General features: G+C 36.4%; 1 pseudogene; it reads right to left on the bottom strand.

Moving 5' to 3' along the window:
• Positions 1-18,133, bottom strand: part of LOC130844360 (nicotinamide/nicotinic acid mononucleotide adenylyltransferase 1-like) — a 77,957-nt pseudogene extending 59,824 nt beyond the window's left edge.
• Between the last annotated feature and the right edge of the window lie 3,650 nt (positions 18,134-21,783).

The raw sequence follows: 21,783 nt of genomic DNA, 5'->3' as shown, positions 1-21,783 counted from the left end.
CACAATGAAAAGGCAACTCACGGAATGGGAGAAAATCCTTAATGAGTGTACTAAATGAATCACCTTGGAGGAGGATGTCACCAGTGTGATGTCACAATTGTGCTCTTTGAGGAAGTTGGAAGCAGTTACGATCCTGTTTGCAAAGATAGATTGTGTACAATGGCAGAGCAAGTGAGGTACCCCATGGATAGCCAGATGAAGGTGTATCATATCCCTATGGAGATAAAGGCAAACTGGCTAAGAAGCTGTTGAAAGAGACACTGAATAGAACTTATTAGCCAAATCTATATTAGCAAAATGATTATCAGTTTCTGATTTGATGGACTTTGTAGTTTCAATAACATTGGGCATAGGGGATTTAATGGATGGTACCAAAGCATTAAGGTTGTGGTAATCCATCATGAAGCACCATTCATTCTTTCGAAGTACAAGAACAGCACAAACTGGGCTGTTCAGTGGTGACTCAGTGGGGTTAATCCTTGAAGGCTGAGTTTCATTTACATTGAGCCATAGTAACTGTTCTGACTGAGGATATGGATCATAAGGTCCCATTTTGTCACGACAATTTGTAAGAGCCAGTTTTCATTTAATTTCATTACTCATTGAATCATAATGCCCATGCCCACTATGAGATGTTTTAGGGAAAAAGGCATGATAACTATGGGAAATTTAGTCAAGACAATAGTTCTTATGATTAAGGTGTGCTATAACTGATCTCCTTTATCATATGTTCAATAATTTCCCCCAAGGTTAGAGCTGGTACCTTGTTAAAATTTAGTGGGAACCCAAGGTATAATGGTAGTTTCAGACCCAGTATCAATTAAGGTCATGAAGGTGCATCTCAGAAGATGCTAAAATTAATTCAGAACCTATTTTGTAGAAGCACAAAAGCCAATTAGCACCCTTTTATCTGTTTGCTGCATAAGTTCTTTCAATAAGTTTTGTGTTTCCATTTGGGTCAACTGTGGACATCTGTTTCAGTTTTTTGTTTCTTCTCTTTGTATCCAGGTTTCCTTCTTTCTCTTACTTCCTCTTTCTTTATTACTTTTCTTTTTTCTTTTCCCCTTCCTTCCTTCCTTCCTTCCTTCCCTCCTTACTTCTTTCCTTTCTTTTCCTTTCCTTTCTCTTCTTTCCTTTTTTGTTTCTTTTCTTTTTTCTTTCTCCTTTCTTTCTTTCTTTCTTTCTTCCTTCCTTTCTTTCTTTCTTTCTTTCTTTCTTTCTTTCTTTCTTTCTTTCTTTCTTTCTTTCTTTCCTTCCTTCCTTCCTTCCTTCCTTCCTTCCTTCCTTCCTTTCCTTCATTGATACTGGGTATGCTTCAGGGGCATAGATCCTACTCATATTTATACATTTTTTCCTTCAAAGACTCTCAAATCTGTATCATCATGGTAGTGTTGTCAAGCCCAAGTTCATATGCCTAATGCACAGTCAGGCCAAACAAACTGAAACATTTGAGTTTGGAACAGAGAAGGGTTTATTGTGAGGGCCAAGTAAGGAGAACGGGTGGCTTGTGCTCAAAAGGCCTGAACTCCCCAGTGGTTTTCAGGGAAGAGTTTTTAAAAATAAAATTTGGGGTGAGGGCTGCCAGGTGTGAATTTCTTCTGATTAGTTGATAGTGAGGTAACAGGGTGATGTCTCCAGAATCTCAACCTCCTGGTTCCAACTAGTTTGGGCCTATACTCTTGTGATCAGCATGTAGTCGCTGTCCTCCACCTGGGTGGGGGTCTTAGTTTCTGTGGAACAACTCAAAGATATGCATCAGATTGTTATTCATATCGCGTCAGGAAGAACTAGGAGTCCTGTGAATCTATTGTCCTATTAACTGCTTGAGCCTGCTCTTTGGACTCAGGGAAGACCCAGGAGACTAAAGGCTTTATTTATTTATTTTTTTACAAAAAAGACACAGGGGAATCAGAGGGGCTTTTGTACCCATGAGGGTCCTGCGGGGTCCTGCTCACTTTCAGTCATGGCCTCTACCATGAAGATGGTTTATTAACTCTAACACTGTTCCACTGGGGTGCCATAAGTGTTTTTTCTATAAACCTGAGGATCAAGAACATTTCCATGGCAGAGTCACAGACAGCAGGAACAGTAGCAGCAAAGGCATTTGGTGAGGCCCTATTGAGCCACCTGCTTTTAGAAAAGCTGCCAGCAAGACACACAGTCCAGGCTGAGACACATGACTCCTATCCCTCAATGTTGATAACTCCTGACTCAGATCAGTTAAATATACAATAGAGACTCACTAAGACTAAGTGAATGCAGGGCAGAACAGTACAGCTTGAAGTGAAAACTTGCCAGCAGGCATCAACACAGTGCAAAGAGACATAAGCAGGCAACAGAGCAAGTTAACAAGACAAGTAAGAAGATACAGACCTGGAGCGGCAGTCTTCATCATCTAGACAGTCTGTTACGGCACCAATTGTTTTTGATGATTTGCAGAGACAGGATGGACTTCCACCCAAAGTTTGGTTTGGATGTCAAAAATGATGACCCTTCTCCCCAAAGCACGCATGCACGCACATGCACACACACACACACACACACCCCCACCACCAAGAGGGTATGAAGATGTTTGTACTTATGTAATGAGGTTTACCAGGGAGAGCAAGGGAGCCTTCTCAAGCTGGTCCAAAAATCATTTAAAATAGCAAGGAAAAAAGATGGCTTAGGGTTTTGTGAGAGTTAGAAGTTGGAGTTGGGATAAATACTCTCACGAGTGGCTTGAATTTCCCACCTACACCAAAGGAGGCAGCACTGGGATTTCTTATCAGCTTGTCCAGATGGTGGCACTAAGAGAAGAACAGGGCATGGAACTTGAAAGCCTCAAATATCAAAAAAGCAGTGAAACATCCAAAAACTAGAGTCAGACTCTTTATGACATATACCATTGATTCTAATAATTTCTAGCATAAATGCAAGATAAATGAAGAAATTTAAAAGAATGCTTGTTATAATGAAAATGTGAGGTAACCCAAATGCCATGAAGGAGAGAATAATTAAATTGTAGAATATCCCCACAATGGAATATAATACAGCTGTGAAAACAAATGTACTATAATTCTGCAGCACAAAGTGGACATATCATAAGAAAATATCATTGAGTGAAAAAAAAGTCAGACAGCATTTACTGTAAAATCCTTTTTAGAAACTCCAAGAACAAACTGAAACAATATGCTATTTAGACATGCATATATATTGATAAAAGGGAACATTATGAGGGAAAAACACATTGGTAACTGTGTTTTACTTCTTGGGTTCTGGGGTAGTCCTAAAATATTTGTTATTTATATTATTATCTATTATTTTAATAGGAACATTTTAGTATCTATTAAAATATTATATTTGTTAATAAATTGGTTAAAGTAAGTAAAACCAAGTTAATAAAATTAACTCAGGCAACACAGAAACCAATTACCACTGGAATTAGAGTGGTAAACACAAATTATCTATTCAATCAAAGGACAATCTGAATTGTTCTGTGTGCTTAAGATTCTTAATAAAAAGGGAAGCTAAGTTTCTGGGAGCTTTAGTTACGGATTGTAAGTACAAAGGCATAATTGGACCTCAGTCTGTAGGCCTCAAACTTGTTCTCATGAGTCCTCACTGCCTCGGGGGCCCCAGTAGCCCCTTGTGTGCTCCTCTAGAGAGTTCTTTCCAGTTTTTTCACTATATTCACTTTTACGATATTTACTTTTATTTTAAAGGATAGTGTGACATAGTTTAAAACCTCTCAGTTATACTCTGTTTATCTGTCATTATCCTGGCACTATGATATGCCACAAATTCTCCTAGAGTCACTGTCATGCCCCGCCCACCACCTCCTACAGTAGAGCGGATGCGGTGTCAGAATGCCCCACACCACTCACGGAAGCCAGGGGGCACCACTCAGACTGAACCAGAAGAGCCACACACTTACAGAGGTGTATCAACAATGAAACACTGATGGAGTACTTTTTATTTACATTTTTAGAATCTAATTCTTTATAAAGAACAGATAAGAATGGTTTAATCGCAGGAATCTACAAAGATGGGTCAGGGGAAGTTGGACATCTCCTGAGAATGAAATTTTTTTTTCAATTTCTAGCTTTGATGGGTTTCTATTTGGACACTCTCAGCACCATGAATATAGCTTTTGTTTTTTAATTGTAAATCCTTCCTTTGTGGGGAGCTTCCTTTGATTGAATGGATATATAGTAATTATCTTAAATGCTAAAGTTGAATACAAGCTTAAAATAAATGGCATTTCTTTCCTGTTTTCTTCTGTTAATTTGTCAGTAGGAAAGAAAATTATGTTCTAATGACTTTTGGAGTAAAAATAATGAATAAATAAAACAAATAATAATATTTGATTATGTAGCCATTATGGGCTTAGATTTTTTGTACAGGCACTTGAAAAGCCATAATGAGACTTCAAAAGCTCTTATTCACTTATTTAAATAGATGCCAATTTACATTTTGGAGTATGCTTACTGTATTCAGAACATACCATATATATTCACAAACACCAAGATTATACTAATTTTGTCAGACTAATTTATAGAAACATTAAATCCTGTTCTTCCTGCGTTTTCCCCTCCTCTTTTATTTATTCTGGGAACCCAGTTTTATAATTCCTTGCCTGGGGCTCTCTGCAGGGCTTAATGCTAGAGAAGCCTGAAACCAGTCTTCAGGAGCAAGTCTGTTGTCTGAGAGAGTCAGGGAGAAAGAGTAGAGAGAGATAGGGAACGGCAATCCCAGAAGGTAGCAAGATTTCAAAAGGTGGGCAGTGTGTGTACCTGCAGAGGCTGTGTGCCAGAAGAGGACTCCTTGGAACTCATTACAGGAGCAGCTGGAAGCTTTGTGTGACTCTGGTTGGAGGGAGGGAAGGACAAGAATGATGGCGGCGTCACCTTCTCCCACTTAGGCCATCGAAACCTGGAATCTCACCTGAGTGGACATATGGAAAATAAAAACACAAAGTGTTGTAACATTTCTTGGAATCCTGAGTTTTGGAACTGAGATCATTATTTGTTATACCACCTATAGTACTTTTAATTATGATGTCAAGTGACTGTGTCTATACTACTTCCCTGTCCTTTAATTTCCTTACCTCCTCCATCAGTTTCCACTGTATCACACCCTTAGAGTTGTGATCATCACCAAAATGCATGCCATTTCCAAAATATATTTATTAACGAGTCCAAATTTCAACTACACTTTCTCTCCTTCCAGCTCAATAGCTTCAGAATCTCTACCCTCCCCCCCCCTTTTTTTATCTCATTCAGAAGCCAGACCCAGCACTTTGTGACTGTTTTTCAACAATTCTTGCCTTTATTTCCCTCCTTGTTCAGGTTAGACTCCATCATACAACATTATGATCTCTTTCTGGTAAGTACTCAACTAAATCTTTTCTGCCTCCATATATATTTGCCTGCCCCTAAACCCAAACCTACCTAACACCAATGCGAACCTTTCTGTGCTTGGAAAAAAAGATGGAACAAATCTCACCACTGGACTAGTCAACTTGACTTTAAATTTTTGGTCACAAAACAGAAATGGACAATTAATTGTGCTGTGTGATTCTATTACACTTTCCAGTATGTTGTTTTCTAAATGTCTGTGAAAATATCCCACCACTAGCCTCCCTTTCAGTCTCAGCTTATGGCCTTACTTCATACTTAATTAAGAAAATAAAAGCATTTTCTCTCCACAACAAGTCCTCCATTCCTACTGGCAACTGCAGTCATCTTCATTCCCTTTAAAGGTGACATTCCCCTCCTCCTGTCAAAGACAAATCTTCCTGTTTCTGCCCTGGGCCTCTTGCCCACTTAACAACATCATGTTTTCAATTAGTTGTGCCCTTTCTGGAATCACCAATATTTCTCTCTAAACTGAATTATTTCTATCATGGCATAGACATGGTCTAGTATTTCCCATCTTTCAAAAAATCTTCCAAAAAACTAACAGCAAAATGTCAGAAAGAGAAATTAAGGAAACAATCCCATTTGTTGTAGCATCAAAAAGAATAAAATACCTAGGAATAAACCTACCTAAGGGGTAAAAGACCTGTACTTGAAAAACTGTAAGACACTGATGAAAGGAATTGAAGACAACACAAACAGATGGAAAGAAATACCATGCTCTTGGATTCAAAGAATTAACATTGTTAAAATGACCATATTAACCCAAGGCAATCTACATATTCAATGCAATCCCTGTCAAAATACCAAGGGCATTTTTTGCAGAAGTAGAACAAAAATCGTTTAAATTTGTATGGAAGCAGAAGAGACCCTGAATAGCCAAAACAATCTCGAGAAAGAAGAACACAGCTGGAAGGATCATGCTCCCTGACTTCAGACTATACTACCAAGCTACAATAATCAAAAGAGTATGGTACCAACACAAAAAAAGACACAGATCAATGGAGCAGAATACAAAGCCCAGAACTAAACCCACACACAATTAATCTATAACAAAGGAGGTAAAAATATACACTGGAGAATAAACAAGTATCTTCAGTAAGTGGTTCTGGGAAAACTGGAAGCTACATTTAAAAGAATGAAATGAGAACATTCTCTAATATCATATACAAAAATAAACTCAAAATGGATTAAAGACCTAAATGTAAGACTGGATAATATAAAACGCCTAGAGGAAAACATAGGCTGAACACTCTTTGATGTAAATTGAAACAATACTTTTTTAGATCCATCTCCTAAAGCAAAGGAAACAAAAGCAAAAATAAACAAATGGGACCTAATTAAACTTAAAAGCTTTTGCACAGCAAAGGAAACCATTGATAAAACAAAAAGGCAACATATTGAATGGGAGAACATATTTGCAAATGATATGACCAATAAGGGGTTAAGATCCAACATATGTAAACAGCTCACACAACTCAACATCAGAAAAACAAACAACCCAATTGAAAAATGGGCAGAAGAATTGAATAGACATTTTTCCAAAGAGGCAATGTAGATGGCCAATAGGCACATGAAAAGATGCTCAACATCACTAATCATCAGGGAAGTGTAAATCAGAACTGCAATGAGATACCACCGCACACTGGTCAAAATGGCCATTATCAAAATAGTACACATAACAAATGTTGACAAGGATGTGGAGAAAAGGGAACCCTCATACACTGTGGGTGGGAATGTAAATTGGTGCAGCCACTGTAGAAGACAGTACGGAGGTTTCTCAAAAGACTAAAAACAGAACTACAATATGACCCAGCAATTCCACTCCTGGGTATATCTCTGAAAACAAAAACAAGTACAAAAACAAAAACACTAATTCAAAATGTTCATAGGTGCATTATTTACAATTGTCAAGATATGGAAGCGACTTAAGTGTCTATCAACAGATGAATGGATAAAGAAGTTGTTGGAATATATATAAAATGGCACACTACTCAGCCATAAAAAAAAGAATGAAAAATTGCTGTCTGCAGCAATATAGATGGACTTGGAAGCCATTATGTTAAGTGAAAGGTCAGACAGAAAAGGACAAATACTATATATTATCACTTGTATGTGGAATCTAAAAAATGCAACAAAGTAGTGAATAAAGCAAAAAAAAAAAGGAACAAACTCACAGTTGTAGAGAACAAATGATTGGTTACTAGTGGGGAGAAAGAAGGAGAGAGGGGCATTATAGGCCTAGGGGAAATAAAGGGTTGTTATGGGGTTACATGAAATCATATGTGTGAAACTTTTGAAAATTGTAAAGCACTGTAGAATTTAAAGAATCTTTCATTCAGTAAAACAAACAAAAAAACCCCATATATTTTCAATCCTTTACTGTCCAAATTTTCTTTCTTCTTCTGAGTAAAATATTTATGAACTATTTGTTGTTTGTTTTGTCAACTTTCTCAACCTCTCTTAAGTCTTCAACTGACTCAGATCTGGCTTGTGTCCCAGGACTCGAGTGAAATGACAAGGTCACCAAGGCCACCAATGACCAAGCATCCTGCCAAGCACAAGGGGCACATTTCTCCCTCATCTTACTTGGCCCATCAACACTCTTCCCTTCTGAAAACATATATCTGTTGTATTGTGGAAACAGATGCAGACCAACCAAATTAAAACAAAGTGTTGATTCACTGTAGTAAGGGAGTCAGCCATCATTACTTGTGTTTGGCAGAGACTCAGAGGCAGACAGAGGGGCAGGCAACTTTCATAGTGGAGAAAAGGGAAGGTTCAGGTGGCCCTGAGTGGAAGCTGTTGGTATGGATAAGCTGGAGGAAGCTAACTAGCAGGGGGGCATCCCATGTGATTAGTTAGGGGAGTATGTTTGGCTTTTATTGGTGGATCCAAAGATGGAAGTGGGACAAAATTTAGGGAAGCTGCCAATTATTAATCAAGTCCTCAGCATTTTGAGCTGATTGTTACAGAAGTTATTGTTTGGCTTCCTGTGTTGCTTATAGAGTTAAAAGTCTGACTTAGAGCAGACTGCCTTGTTGGGCTGGTTATTACACATGAGTGGTAGGCTTCCTGGACAGGTCACTGCAGGTTATGGGGCAGAGTTCTAGTTTTATATAAGGACTGGCCAGTGTCCACTTGTATATTCAGTCTCTCAGTGTCTTCCAGGATCCCGAATCTTCTGATTTCCTTCACCAGCTGCCCTTCTCAAGGGTCTTGCTGCCCTTGTCCCCACTCTACCCTCCCAATACCCCACCTTCTTTTCATGGTGGAATATCTTGTGAATGAGTCCTGTGTCCTAGACTCTGCTCTTTTTCTCTTCATAAAACCTTTTGTTGTTGAGCTCCTATAATCCTGCACTTTTTCATGGAATTTAATAAGTAGATTTCCTATAATCCTGCATCCTCTGATAGGTTCCAATTTTATTTCTACAGCACCAGCTTCCCCCCAGAGCTCCTGATCCAGGTGTGTACCTGCCCACTCCATCTACCCAAATCTCATCTCACCAATTAAACTCCCAAGGTTATAGAGTCAGTTGTCAAACTGGGACTCAAAGCCACTTCTTCTGGTTTTTAATCTTCAAGGTTCCATGTGAACTTTGGAATGTGCTCTCTCCCAACTGAGGCCTATATGCCGATATGATTTTAGAAATTATTTCCATAATCTTGTTCAAGGTAAAGCCATTAAATTCATATTCTAAGTTCAAAGGCAGTTCAGCTCACATAGCAGACCCTTAAGAAAGCATGATATGCTTATGGATCTCAGGTATGGTACCAATGCCAGCCTCTAGATTGCGTCTAAAACAGCTTTTTACTCCCTCATATTGACCAAACATGGGTAAAATACCTAATATTTGAACATTTTTTATAGGGAGATATTTCCTTCTTTAAACAGCTTTATTAAGGTATAATCGACTTGAAATAAACTGCACATATTTGAAGTATACAGTTTGAAGCTTTGAAATCTATATATACATGCATGACACCATCTTCCCAATCAAGATAATGAACATATCCGTCTCTCCAAACATTTTTATTGTTCCTTTATCAACTTTCCCTCCCACCCTCCTTTGCTGTTCCCATTAGCTGAGCACCACTGATGCCATTAGACATCAGTTTAACTTGCATATAGAATTTTATATAAATAGATACATACAGCATGTATTTTTTTTTCTCCTGGTTTCTTCCACTGCATAATTCTTGTGTAATTAATCCATGTTTTTGCATTTATCTATAATGTATTTATTTTTAGTATTGACTATTCTACTATATGGGTTTACTACAATTTGTTCATCCTTTCACCTATTGGTAAATATTTGTGTTATTTCCAGGTTAGGCTTTATAAATAAAACATTTGCTTTCGTTATTCTTTCTAATTTTAGCCATCTAATATGTATGTAGACGAATACCATTGCGACTTTTGTTTGCATTTCCCTAATGACTATGATATAAATAGCTTTTATGTGCTAATTTGCATTTCATATATCTTTGGTGAAGTGTCTATTCAAAATTTTTGGCCACTTTTTCAAAAGGTGGTTTGTTTTATTTTTATTATTATTTTTAAAAAGTGAGGTATAATTGACATACAACATTATATTAGTTTTAGGTGTACAACATAATGATTAAATATTTGTATATATTCCAAAATAATCATTACAATAATTCTAGTTGACATCCGTCACCATACACAGTTACAAAATTGTTTTTTCTTGTATTGAAAACTTTTAAGATTTATACTCTTAGCAACTTTCAAATATGCAATACGGTATTATTAACTACAGTCTCAATGCTGTACATTACAGTCTAATGACTTATTTTATAATTGCAAGTTTGTACCTCTTGATCCCCTTTATCTATTTCATCCATCCCACCATCCCCCAACTCTGGCAACCACTAATTTGTTCTTTAAATCTATAAGCTTGTTTTGTCTGTTTGTTTTTTGTTTTCCTTAGATTCCACATATGGGTAAGATCATATGGTATTTGTCTTTCTCTATCTGACATATTTTTCTTAGCATAATGCCCTCATGATCCATCCATGTTATCTCAAATGGCAAGATTTCGTTCTTTTTTTATGACTGAATATTATTTCATTGTGTATGTATACCACATTTTCTTTATACATTCATTCATCAATGGACACTTAGGTTGTTTCCATATCTTGGCTGTAGTAAATAATGCTTCAATGAACATGAGGGTGCATATACCTTTTTGAGTTATTGTTTTCATTTTCTTTGTCTAAAAACCCAGAAGTGGAATTGCTGGATCACATGGTAGTTGCAGTTCTAATTTTCTGAGTAACCTCATACTGCTTTTCACAGAAGCTGCACCAATTTACATTCCCACCAGGAGTGCAGAGGGGTTCCCTTTACTCCACATTTTTGCCAACACTTATCTCTTATCCTTTTGATGATAGCCATAGCAACAGGTGTAAAGTGATATCTCATTGTGGTTTTGATTTTCATTTCCCTAGTAATTAGTGATATTGAGCATCTTCTATGTGCTACCTGTTGGCCATTTGAATATCTTCTGTGGAACAATGTCTATTAAGATTCTTTGTTCATTTTTTAATTGGGTTGATTTTCCTGCTATTAAGTTGTATGAGTTCCTTAAATATTTTGGATATTAACTCCTAAGCAGATGTGTGGTTTGCAAATATTTTCTTCCATTCCATAGGCTGCCTTTTCTTTTTGTTTATTATTCCCTTTGCTACTCAGAAGCTTTTTAATTTGATGTAGACTCAGTTGTTTGCTTTTGATTTTGTTGCTTGTGCTTTAGGTGTCATATCCAAATAATCATTGCCAAGACCCATGTGAAGAAATTTTTTTTTAATATTTTCTTCTGGGAGTTTTATGGTTTCAGGGTTCACATTCATGTATTTAATCCATTTTGTGTTCATTTCTGTGTATGGTGGAAGATAGTGGTCCAGTGTCATTCTTTCAAGTGTGATTTTCCAGTTTCCCCAGAACAATTTATTAAAAATACTGTCCTTTCCCCATTGTATATTCTTGGCTCTTTTGTCACAAATTAGTTTATCATATACATATGAGTTTATTTCTGGGCTCTCAAGTTCCAGTAATCAATGTGTCTGTTTTTATACCAATATACATCATAGTTTTGATTATTATAACTTTGTAATATAATTTGAAATCAGGGAGCATGATGCTGCCAGCTTTGTTCTTCTTTCTAAAGATTGTTTTGGCTATTTGGGGTCTTTTGTGATTCCATACAAATTTTAGAATTTTTTGTTCTATATATGTGAAAATACCATTGAAATTTTGATAATGATTGCACTGAATGTGTGGATTACTTTGAATAGTATGGACATTTTGACAATACTAATTTTTCCAATCCATGAGCACAAAATAGGTTTTTATTTATTTGTTTCCTCTTCAACTTCTTTCACTAATGTCATAGTTGTCAGTGTACAGGTCTTTCACTTCCTTGGTTAATAAAAGAATCAGCATCCTTGTCTTGTTCCTGATCTTAAAGGAAAATTTTACAGCTTTCCGCCATTGTGTATGATGTTAGCTGTGCACTTGTCATATAAGCCCTTTATTATGTTGAGGTATCTTCCCTCTATACCCATTTTGTTGAGAGTTTTTATGTTAAATGGATGTTGAATTTTGTGAAGTGCATTTTTTCTGCATCTATTGAGATGGTCATATGATTTTTATTCTTCATTTTGTTAATGCAATGCATCACATTGATTGATTTGTGGATGTTGAACCATACTTGCATCCCTGGAATTAATCCCAGTTGATCATGTTATACAATCCTTTTAATTATTGTTGAATCCTGTTTCTTAGTGTCTTGTTGAGGATTTTTGCATCTATGTTTATTGTTCATGAGGGATTAAATCCTTGGGATATAAATGTGTGACCCAAAATGCATTATGTTATAAACATGTTCTTATTAGATTTTTGTATTTATTTTTATTGGTAATTATGTGAGCTATTTATCGATTTCATTTTTTTTGGTATCCTTGTCTGGTTTTGGTACAAGGTAATGCTGGCCTTATAAAATGAGTTTGAAAGTGTTTCCACTTCTATTTTTTGGAAAAGTTTGAAAAGGATTGGTATTAATTCTTCTTTGAATGTTTGGTAGAATTTACCAGTGAAGTATCTGGTTCTGAACTTGTTTGTTGGGATGTTCTTGATCACTAATTCAATCTCCTCTTGGTTTGTTCAAATCTTTTTTGTTGGTTTTAAGAGTTCTTTATATGTTCTTTATAGATACAAGTTCTTTATCAAATATGTTACTTACAAGTATTTTCTCCAGTCCATGGTTCTTATTTCGATTTTCTTAACTGTGAATGCTTCTTTCAAAGAGCAGACATTTTTATCATGATGAAGTCCAGTTTATTGATTTTTTAAATAAATAAGTAAATAAATACATTTATTTATTTAGTGGCTGTGTTGGGTCTTCATTGCTGCACACGGGCTTTCACTATGAGCGGGGGCTACTCTTCATTGTGGTGTGCAAGCTCCTCATTGCAGTGGCTTCTCTTGTTATGGAGCACAGGCTCTATGTGCATGGACTTCAGTACTTGTGGCACGTGGGCTCAACAGTTGTGGCTCACGGGATCTAGACCGCAGGCTCAATAGTTGTGGCGTACAGGCTTAGTTGCTCTGTGACATGTGGAATCTCCCTGGAGCAGGGATCGAACCTGTGTTCCATGGATTGGCAGGTGAATTCTTAACCACTGCACCATCTAGGAAGTCCCATATTGATTTTTTTTTATGTATTGTGATTTTGGTGTCATATCAAAGAAATATTTGCCTAACACATGGTCACAAAGATTTTCTCCTATGTTTTCTTCTAAAAGTTGTATTGTTGTACATTTAGGTCTACAATCCATTTTGAGCTAATTTTTGTATCAAGTGTGAAATATGAATGAAAATTTATTTTTATTTACATACGGATCAAATTGCTCCAAGACTACTTATTGAAAAAATTATCTTTTCTCTACCGAGTTACCTTCGTACCTCAAAATCAAAACGATTATGTCATGCATTTTGCCCCAAACCATTCAGATTCCCATGTTGAAAAGTCCTCAACCATTTGAGTTCAGACCCCAAATCTTGTAAATATGTTCCCACAACTCCTGCTTCTGCCTACTGCTAAGATTGTGCCAAAGTGGTGTTCTCCCTCCTTGATAGAGGTTTAATAAACTTAGCAATGCTTCACAGAGAGAGAACCAACTGACAAATTCCAATCCCATTTGATAATTTCCTTATTTTAAATTGAAATAATTATTTAAGAATGTGTTTAGATAGGAGATATTATGCTTAATTAGAGTTCATTTTGTTAGGTGTGATTTCACATGAAATTTTTTTATCATAACAAGATTTACTGTTGTGAAAAAGATTTGACAGTAGCTTTTGAAAAGCACAATTAGTCAAATTTGCACTTAAAATTATAATTCTTTTATTTTTGAATTAGAACTGCTTATGCTTTAATACTTAACAAGGGCTTCATAGGAGTGCTTCTCACTTTTATTTGTTTATTCATACAAAAATTACTCTTGGGAAGCATTAGTCTGTAACACTACAACAAGAAATTACAGGAACTATAGGACCAAAAACACTAACATTTCATCATAGGAACTCCTGGCAAACATAATATAAGCTACAGTTTAGAGACCACAACGGTATAGATTAAATCTTTGGGATAGAAATGAGTGATCCAAAATGCATTAGGTTATAAAACATATTCTTATAAGATTCTTCTATTTATTTCTGTTAGTAATTTCTGGCCCTGACCATTTTTCCATGAAGTGTTTTTATAAAATACATGCAATTTTATTCTCATATTAAAAATGTGGAGACTGAGATTTAGTGCACTCTGGTGAGGAGCAGAGCCCCAACACATTGTCTCCTAGCCTGTTGGACTCTGTACCTTCTCCTTTCCTAGGTTTACAGAACTTCAAGTCTATTGAGACTGATTTGGTCCTCTCTCCTCAATGTCAACCAGCCTGTCTTCCTTATTAGTTGTTCTAATACACTATCCAGGTCATGGCTTGGAGGACTTGCATGCAGGGCTATATACTATACACAATTAGGAAACCCCTCCACATGTGTTCTTCAGTCTCTGGCCATGGCATTGGCAGCAGTCTGAGCTCACTCTCACTGCCACTGAGCCTCTGAGTGGCGTCCTGGCAGCTGATGCACTGTCACTCAGGATAGCACAAACTTTCTCCTTTGATATTTCATAATCTGAAAATTAAATGCACACATTTTACGGGTAGATTAGAAATAAAATTTTCTTCTCTGTACTTTTTGTTTGCACACTAGGTTTTAAAGCCTCAAGTCACTTGTGAACTTTATCTTGTCTCTACCAGCTGTCTGCATCAGCAGTATGGGGTGACTTTGGTTGCCAGACCTGTCTCATGTTACCTACCCACCAAATGGCCTGAAGCCAGGGCCCCAGGAATGTGTTGGTTTCCTGAGGAATAAAATCATAACTTCCAGTAGAATACTTACTTCCAGCTACTCACTAGCACATACAGAGTTTGCAAACCTAGTTTTTCTTCTTACTACTTGGAGATTAATTATACAATTCCCTCATTCTTCCAGAACCATAGTTATCCAAATGAGGATTACACAATTGTTTCTTTAAGCCATATTGAGCCACATCTGGTAGGAAATGTTGTACTGAAGATTGGAAGATCTAGTTGGTGGATGGATTTGATTTCCCTGAATCTTTTGTAATTTTCTTTGCTTCATCGTGCTGAGAAATGAAAGCTTGCAGTATGCCGTCTGGAGTTGTGAAACACAAATGTTGACGTATGGAAAAATTTCTCAAAGCTCTTTTTGCTTTTCTTAAAATGATAACATTGCCTTGTGTTTAAACCCACTGAGTAAAATAATATTACTTATTTAATAGCCTACATATGTTTAGTTTTATAACATCAAGTATGCCTATGGAAAGAAGACTTTCATCAGAGATGGGAAATAGCGAGTATTTAGAATACTCGCTAATTTTAGGGGTTTACCTGAGGGAAGAGATTGGCCTTTTTTTCCTTTTTTTCAAATTTGGTTAAAGGGTCAGATAGTAAACGTTTTAGGCTCTGTGGGCCTGCAACTACTGAACTCTGCCACTGCAGCGGGAAAGCAGCCGTGGACTGTACCTAATGAATGGGCGTGGCAGTGTTTCAATAAAACATTATTTAGACAGGAACAAAGCAAATTTGGCATGCATGCCAGAGTTTGCTGACCCTTCCCTTAGAAAAAATTCTGAATTTCACATTCTTTTTTTACATCCCCCATGACCCTCGTTTTTAAAATCATCTTTCATCTGTATGGTGCAATCCAATGTTGAGTTGCCAGATTTATATTTGTTGATTATAAGTGTATCTCCCAAACTACATATTTATATGAAATTCAAGTTTATCTGGACATGGTGTATTTTATCTGGCAACCCTATCCCAGTGACCTTTATTCCACATATTCCACCTTAATCTGGAGCTTGATATCCTTCCCTAGATCAAAGTCTTCTTTGGAAAATGTCAGAAGTCCTTAAAGAGCAGATGAGGGGGAATTTAGGGCCACACTGCCTTTCCTGCAATTGCCTTTGTTCCAGGTTAGGAACAATAACGAGGGAAAAGGAACAAAGTTTTTGTCTTGGGGTAAATACGAGAACATCTGTACTTGTGCAAGAGAGGTTTGATGGAGTAAGAATTTCATTTCCATTCCCTGAACATCTGCCCTGTTCACAGGTCACCTATTGTTTCTAGGTGAGGTGAATCCTGATGGAGTCTACATGGAGGACGATATTCAGAGAAGAGAGGTCATAAAGGACACCTATAGATTGTTTTAAATTTTATTGTTTGGTGGCATTATGATATGATGCAGAAGAGACCCTGCTTAGTACAGAGTAAATGCTTTAGTGCATACATGTTCATTATTATCCTCTAGTCCTTTAACAACCCAATTATTTCCATTCATTCAGCACAAAAAATTCTGCCTGTATACTCTGTACTTGCTTAGTAAATAAGCACCGTTAAAGCTAAAATTTAGAAGAATGTGGTTATACAACATAGTTTGCTGATCACACAAGATCAAGGTATTATTTCAGTCCTTCTAAATGATGTTGGTATTTGAGTTCAAATGACATTCCAGGCTGGCTCTGAAAGGGGAAGAATCATTTTCCAGAAAACGTTGGCAAATGTCTGCTAGGCTGTGAGAAGTCGGTTCTCGTGTTCTCTGGGCTGTGAGAGAACATTGTGTCTTTCCCCATAAACATGGAGGGAAGGCGAATGGGCTCTGGGGACTTCCTGACGGGGAAGATAATGAAAGGTGTCTTCATACCTGGGCTGTTCAGCACCATTAACCTTCCCTGTAATTGGAACACACAACAGAGGGTGGTCAGAGAGAGGCGTGGCTCTGGTCTGTTTCCTGGTAGGTACAATTATTTAAGCCTCCAAATAAAGGAGCGACTTTAGATTCCCACTTCAAGATACCCTTTTAAATCATCCTTCACACACACACACACACACACACACACAAAAATCAACCAAAGCTACCACTTTTTGTTTTTTAACTCTAATGTTATAATCATTTCTTTCTTTTGATTTCTGCTTGTGGATTAAAGCATACCCACCTCAGCGAGGTGGACTTTGTTATTTAATTAATGTAACTAGTACAGTCCGCCATGTAGAAAGTGTTACAACAAAGAAAAGAGGTCTTAAAGCTTTACCACAGGAGACCAATTTAGGATTCAAAGTCGTTTTAGACTGACAGGCAAAAATAAGATTTCATTTTCCACGTGTGAAATCACTCTCTGAAAATAAAAAATGCAAATGCAAAATTTTAACCTAGTTCAAGTTGAGGAATAACATCATATTGTAACAATTACAATACAAGGAAAATGAACCTAATCCTATAAATGTTTGTACAGACATGAAGAAAAACAGTTATCATCAGTTATGTCAATGACATAGCAATAGAGCAATGGAAGTGTGTGTGTGTGTGTGTGTGTATGTATGTAGGGCATTGTTATTAACACTTCTTTATGTCAGTTGTACATACAAGCATGTATTTCTGTGATAAGACAAGAACATCTAGAAAAGCATTTTAAAAAGTAGTTATCTTTGCAAAAGCTAAAATTTCCTATAATTAAAAAGCAAGCCATCCAGCTCATGTCACATACTCACAGTATCATCCAGTGGCATTTATATCAGAAATTGCTACTATAAGTTAGATTCTATTTGCCTTTGAATCTACTTGAATTATGCAGCCATTATTTGAACTAAATTATAAAAATGTTAAATGTTTCCATTATTTAAATCAAGATGGAACTGAAAGAAAGCAAGATGTTTCAAAGTTTCTGGCACAATTTTAAATGAAAATGGGGAGAAAGTGAAGCTACCAGATGGGAAATATTTAATTTCTACTTAATTTTTTCCATCATGAGTATCCTGTACGAGGCAGAGACTGAGGTCTAAACGGTCCTCATTCTTTACCCTCCTGGATTCACCCTCTTTGCCACATGGCTTTTCAGTTCCTTCTGCTGAAGAGTCAGAATCTGTTCTCCTGACCCTTGATCCTGAGTTAGGTCACTGAGATTTGCTTCAGTCAATGGAGTGCCAGCTGGTGTGAGACATGAAGAAGTTCAGAACAGTCTTGTATTTTTCTGCTTCTTCTCTTGCTTCTGTGCCACCATGTGAGAGGTACCTGGGGTTGTTTGCCACACGATAATACACAAGTCCAGTCATCCTAGATGGAGCCATTCTCGATCAGCAGACAGCAGCCTCCCCAGGACAGGTGAGCAGGAGACTAGAACATTTAGTTCTAGTCTCCTGAGACCCCTGAGCTTAGTACAACAGTGTCTGCACTGAAGTTGTGGTTGATTCACAGCATTATTATGGCAGTAAATAACTAACTTATATTGTTTCTTATGGTTTTTAACTCTCATTTTTCAGTAAATATCTATTTGGAATAGTGTGATAAATTAGATGTCAATGCATTCAGTGTTTTTCTAGAGTTTCTGTATTCCTTTTCAAAAACAGCTTTGAGATATAATTCACCTACTGTACAACTCACCTACTTAAAGTGTCCAATTCAATCAATTTTTTGTATATTCACAGAGTTGTGCATTCATCTCCACAATTAATTTTATCAATTTTATTGATAAATTTTTGGGAAAAAAATGATAAATTTTTGTAATCAATTTTTTTTTAAATTTATTTATTTTATTGGCTGTGTTGGGTCTTTTTTGCTGTGCACGGGCTTTCTTTTTAGTTGTGGTGAGTGGGGGCTACTCTTCACTGTGGTGCGCAGGCTCCTCATTGCCGTGGCTTCTCTTGTTGCGGAGCACGGGCTCTAGGCACGTGGGCTTCAGTAGTTGCAGCACATGGGCTCAACAGTTGTGGTTCAAGGGCTCTAAAGTGCAGGCTCAGTAGTTGTGGCGCACGGGCTTAGTTGCTCTGCGGCATGTGGGATCTTTCCTGGAGCAGGGATCGAACCCGTGTCCCCTGCGTTGGCAGGCAGATTCTCAACCACTGCGCCACCTAGGAAGCCCCTGTAATCAATTTCTAATAAATAAATCTTTATTTTTTTAACCTACAAGTCTCCAACCTCCCACAGCCACAAGCAACCACTCATCTAATTTCTGTCTCCATAGATTTGTCCTTTTTGCCATTTCCTATCAATGGGCTCATATAATATATGGTCCTTTATGACTGGCTAATTTCACTCAGAGTATTTTCAAGAGTCCTGCACATTGGAGTACTTCATTCATTAGTCCTTCAGCCTAAAAAAAAAAAAAAATCACTGAAATTATGAAAAAAACTTAATCTGTAAGGGTGTACTTTTTGAATTACCCAGCACTATTACAAGTTCTGTTTTATTTTCAATTAAAAAAAGACTTTTAAAGATCATTATTAAAATGCTTATAGTTGAATTTAGATTCAATTCTTTGCAATAAAATCAAATTGCTTACAACACAATAAAGGCCATATATGACAAGCCCATAGCTAATGTCATAGTCGTTGAAAGTGTTTTGTCTAAGATCAGGAACAAGAGAAGGATTCCCACTCTTGCCACTTTTATTCAGCATAGTAATACAAGTCCCACTCAGAGTAGTTAGGCAAAAAAAAAAAAAAAAAAAAAGAAGAAGAAGAAGTCAGAAGCATCCAGTTGGAAAGGAAGAAGTAAAATTGTCAATATTTGCAGATGACATGATATTATATATAGAAAACCCTAAAGACTCCACCAAAAATCTGTTAGAACTAATAAACAACTTAAGTAATGTTGCAGAATACAAAATCAATATACAAAAATTTGTTGCATTTCTATACACTAATAATAAAACAATCCCATTTCCAATTTCATGAAAGGAATAAAATACCTATGAATAAATTTAACCATGCAGGTGAAGGACCTGTACATTGAAAAGTATAAGACACTGATGAAAGTAACTGAAGAAGACACAAATAAATGGAAAGATATTCTGTGGCTCATAGATTAGAAGAATTATATTTTAAACTGGCCATAATATCCAAAGCAACCTACAGATTCAATTCAATCCCTAACAAAATTCCAATGGCATTTTTCACAGAAATAGAGCAAAAAAATCCTAAAATGTGTAAGGAACCACAAAAGACCCTGAATAACCAAAGAAATCTTAAGAGAGAGCAAAGCTGGAAGCATCATGCTTCCTAGTTTAAGTTATATTACAAAACTATGGTATGGTATTTGTGCAAAAATAGGTGCATTGATGAACAGAACATAATAAAGACCTCAGATATAAACCCACATATATATGGTCAACTAATTTATCACAAAGGAGCCAAGAATGCACAACGAGGAAAGGATAGACTCTTCAACAAATGGTGTTGGACACCCACACAGAAAAGGATAAAACTAGAATACTATCTCACACCATACACAAAAGTTAACTCAAAATTGAATACAGGCTTGAATGTAAGACCTGAAATCATAATACTCCTAGAAGAAAACATACACAGTAAGCTCCTGGACATTGGTCTTGGCCATGAGTTTTTGGATATGACACCAAAGCAAAGGCGTAAAAAGAAACAAGTGAGACTACATCAAACTAAAAAGCTTCAGTACAGTAAAGGAAACTATAAACAAAGTGAAAAGGCAACCAACTGAATGGGAGAAATATTTGCAAATCATATATCAGATAATGGGCTAATATCTAATTGTTATATATAAAGATCTCACACAACTCAAGAGCAAACAAACAAGCAATCTAATTAAAAATGGGCAGAAGATCTGAATAGACGTTTTTCCACAGAACACATACAGATGACCAACAGGTACAGGAAAAGATGTTCAACATCACTAATCATCAAGGAAATGTAAATCAAAACCACAATGAGATATCACTTCACACCTATTTGTATGATTATCATCAAAAGATAAATAGCAAGTGCTGGCAAGAATGTGGAGAGAAGACAACACTTGTGCAATCTTGGTGGGAATGTAAATTGGTACAGCCACTATGAAAAATAGTATGAATTTTCCTCAAAAAATTAAAATTAGGACTACCATAAGATCCAGCAATTTTACTTCTGTGTATTTATACAAAGAAAATGAAAACACTACATGCAAAAGATATATGCACTCCCATGTTTATTACAGCATTATTTCCAATAGCCAAGACATGGGAACAACCTAAGTGTCCATTGATGGGTGAATGGATAAAAAAAAATGTGATACACACACTGGAATACTGAGCCATTAAAAAAGGATATTTTGCCATTTGTGGCAACATTGATGGACTTTGAAAGCATTACGCTAAGTGAAGTAAGTTAGAGAAAGAAAACCTATGATCTCATTTATATGTGCAATCTTAAAAAAAAAAAAAAAAGCTCATAGATACAGAGACCATATTGTTGGTTGCCAGATTGGGGGTGGGGATGGGGATGGAGGTGTGGGGGTGGGAAGTAGGTGACATGAGTGAAGGGGGTCCAAAAAGTACAAATTTCAAGTTATAAATAAATAAGCCATGAGGATGTAATGTATAGCATGGTAAAGATACTTAATAATACTGTATTGTATATTTAAAAGTTGCTGAGAGTAAATCTTAAAAGTTCTCATCACAAGAAAAAAGAAAAAAAATCTGTGACTGTGTATGGTGATGGGTGTTAACTAGACTTAGAGTGATGATTGTTTTGCAATATATACAAATATTGAATAATTGAATTGTATGCCTGAAACTAATATAGTGTTCTATGTCAATTATACCGCAATAGAAAAATCCTTACATCAAGATCAGATATTGATTTTAATTTTAAGTTAAAAAAGAACTTTTTAGGATACACTTAACTCTGCCTCCCTCTTCTTACCCCAAAGAAGTGAAGAAAAATTCAGTTACATTTTATGCCTTTCATAAGATTAGAAATTTTGTTTA

The sequence above is a fragment of the Hippopotamus amphibius genome, chromosome 2 (genome assembly GCF_030028045.1).
Source record: "Hippopotamus amphibius kiboko isolate mHipAmp2 chromosome 2, mHipAmp2.hap2, whole genome shotgun sequence".
NCBI lineage: Eukaryota > Metazoa > Chordata > Mammalia > Artiodactyla > Hippopotamidae > Hippopotamus > Hippopotamus amphibius.
The sequence above is the reverse complement of the archived record's forward strand: the minus strand, read 5'-3'. Positions and strand labels throughout refer to the sequence as shown.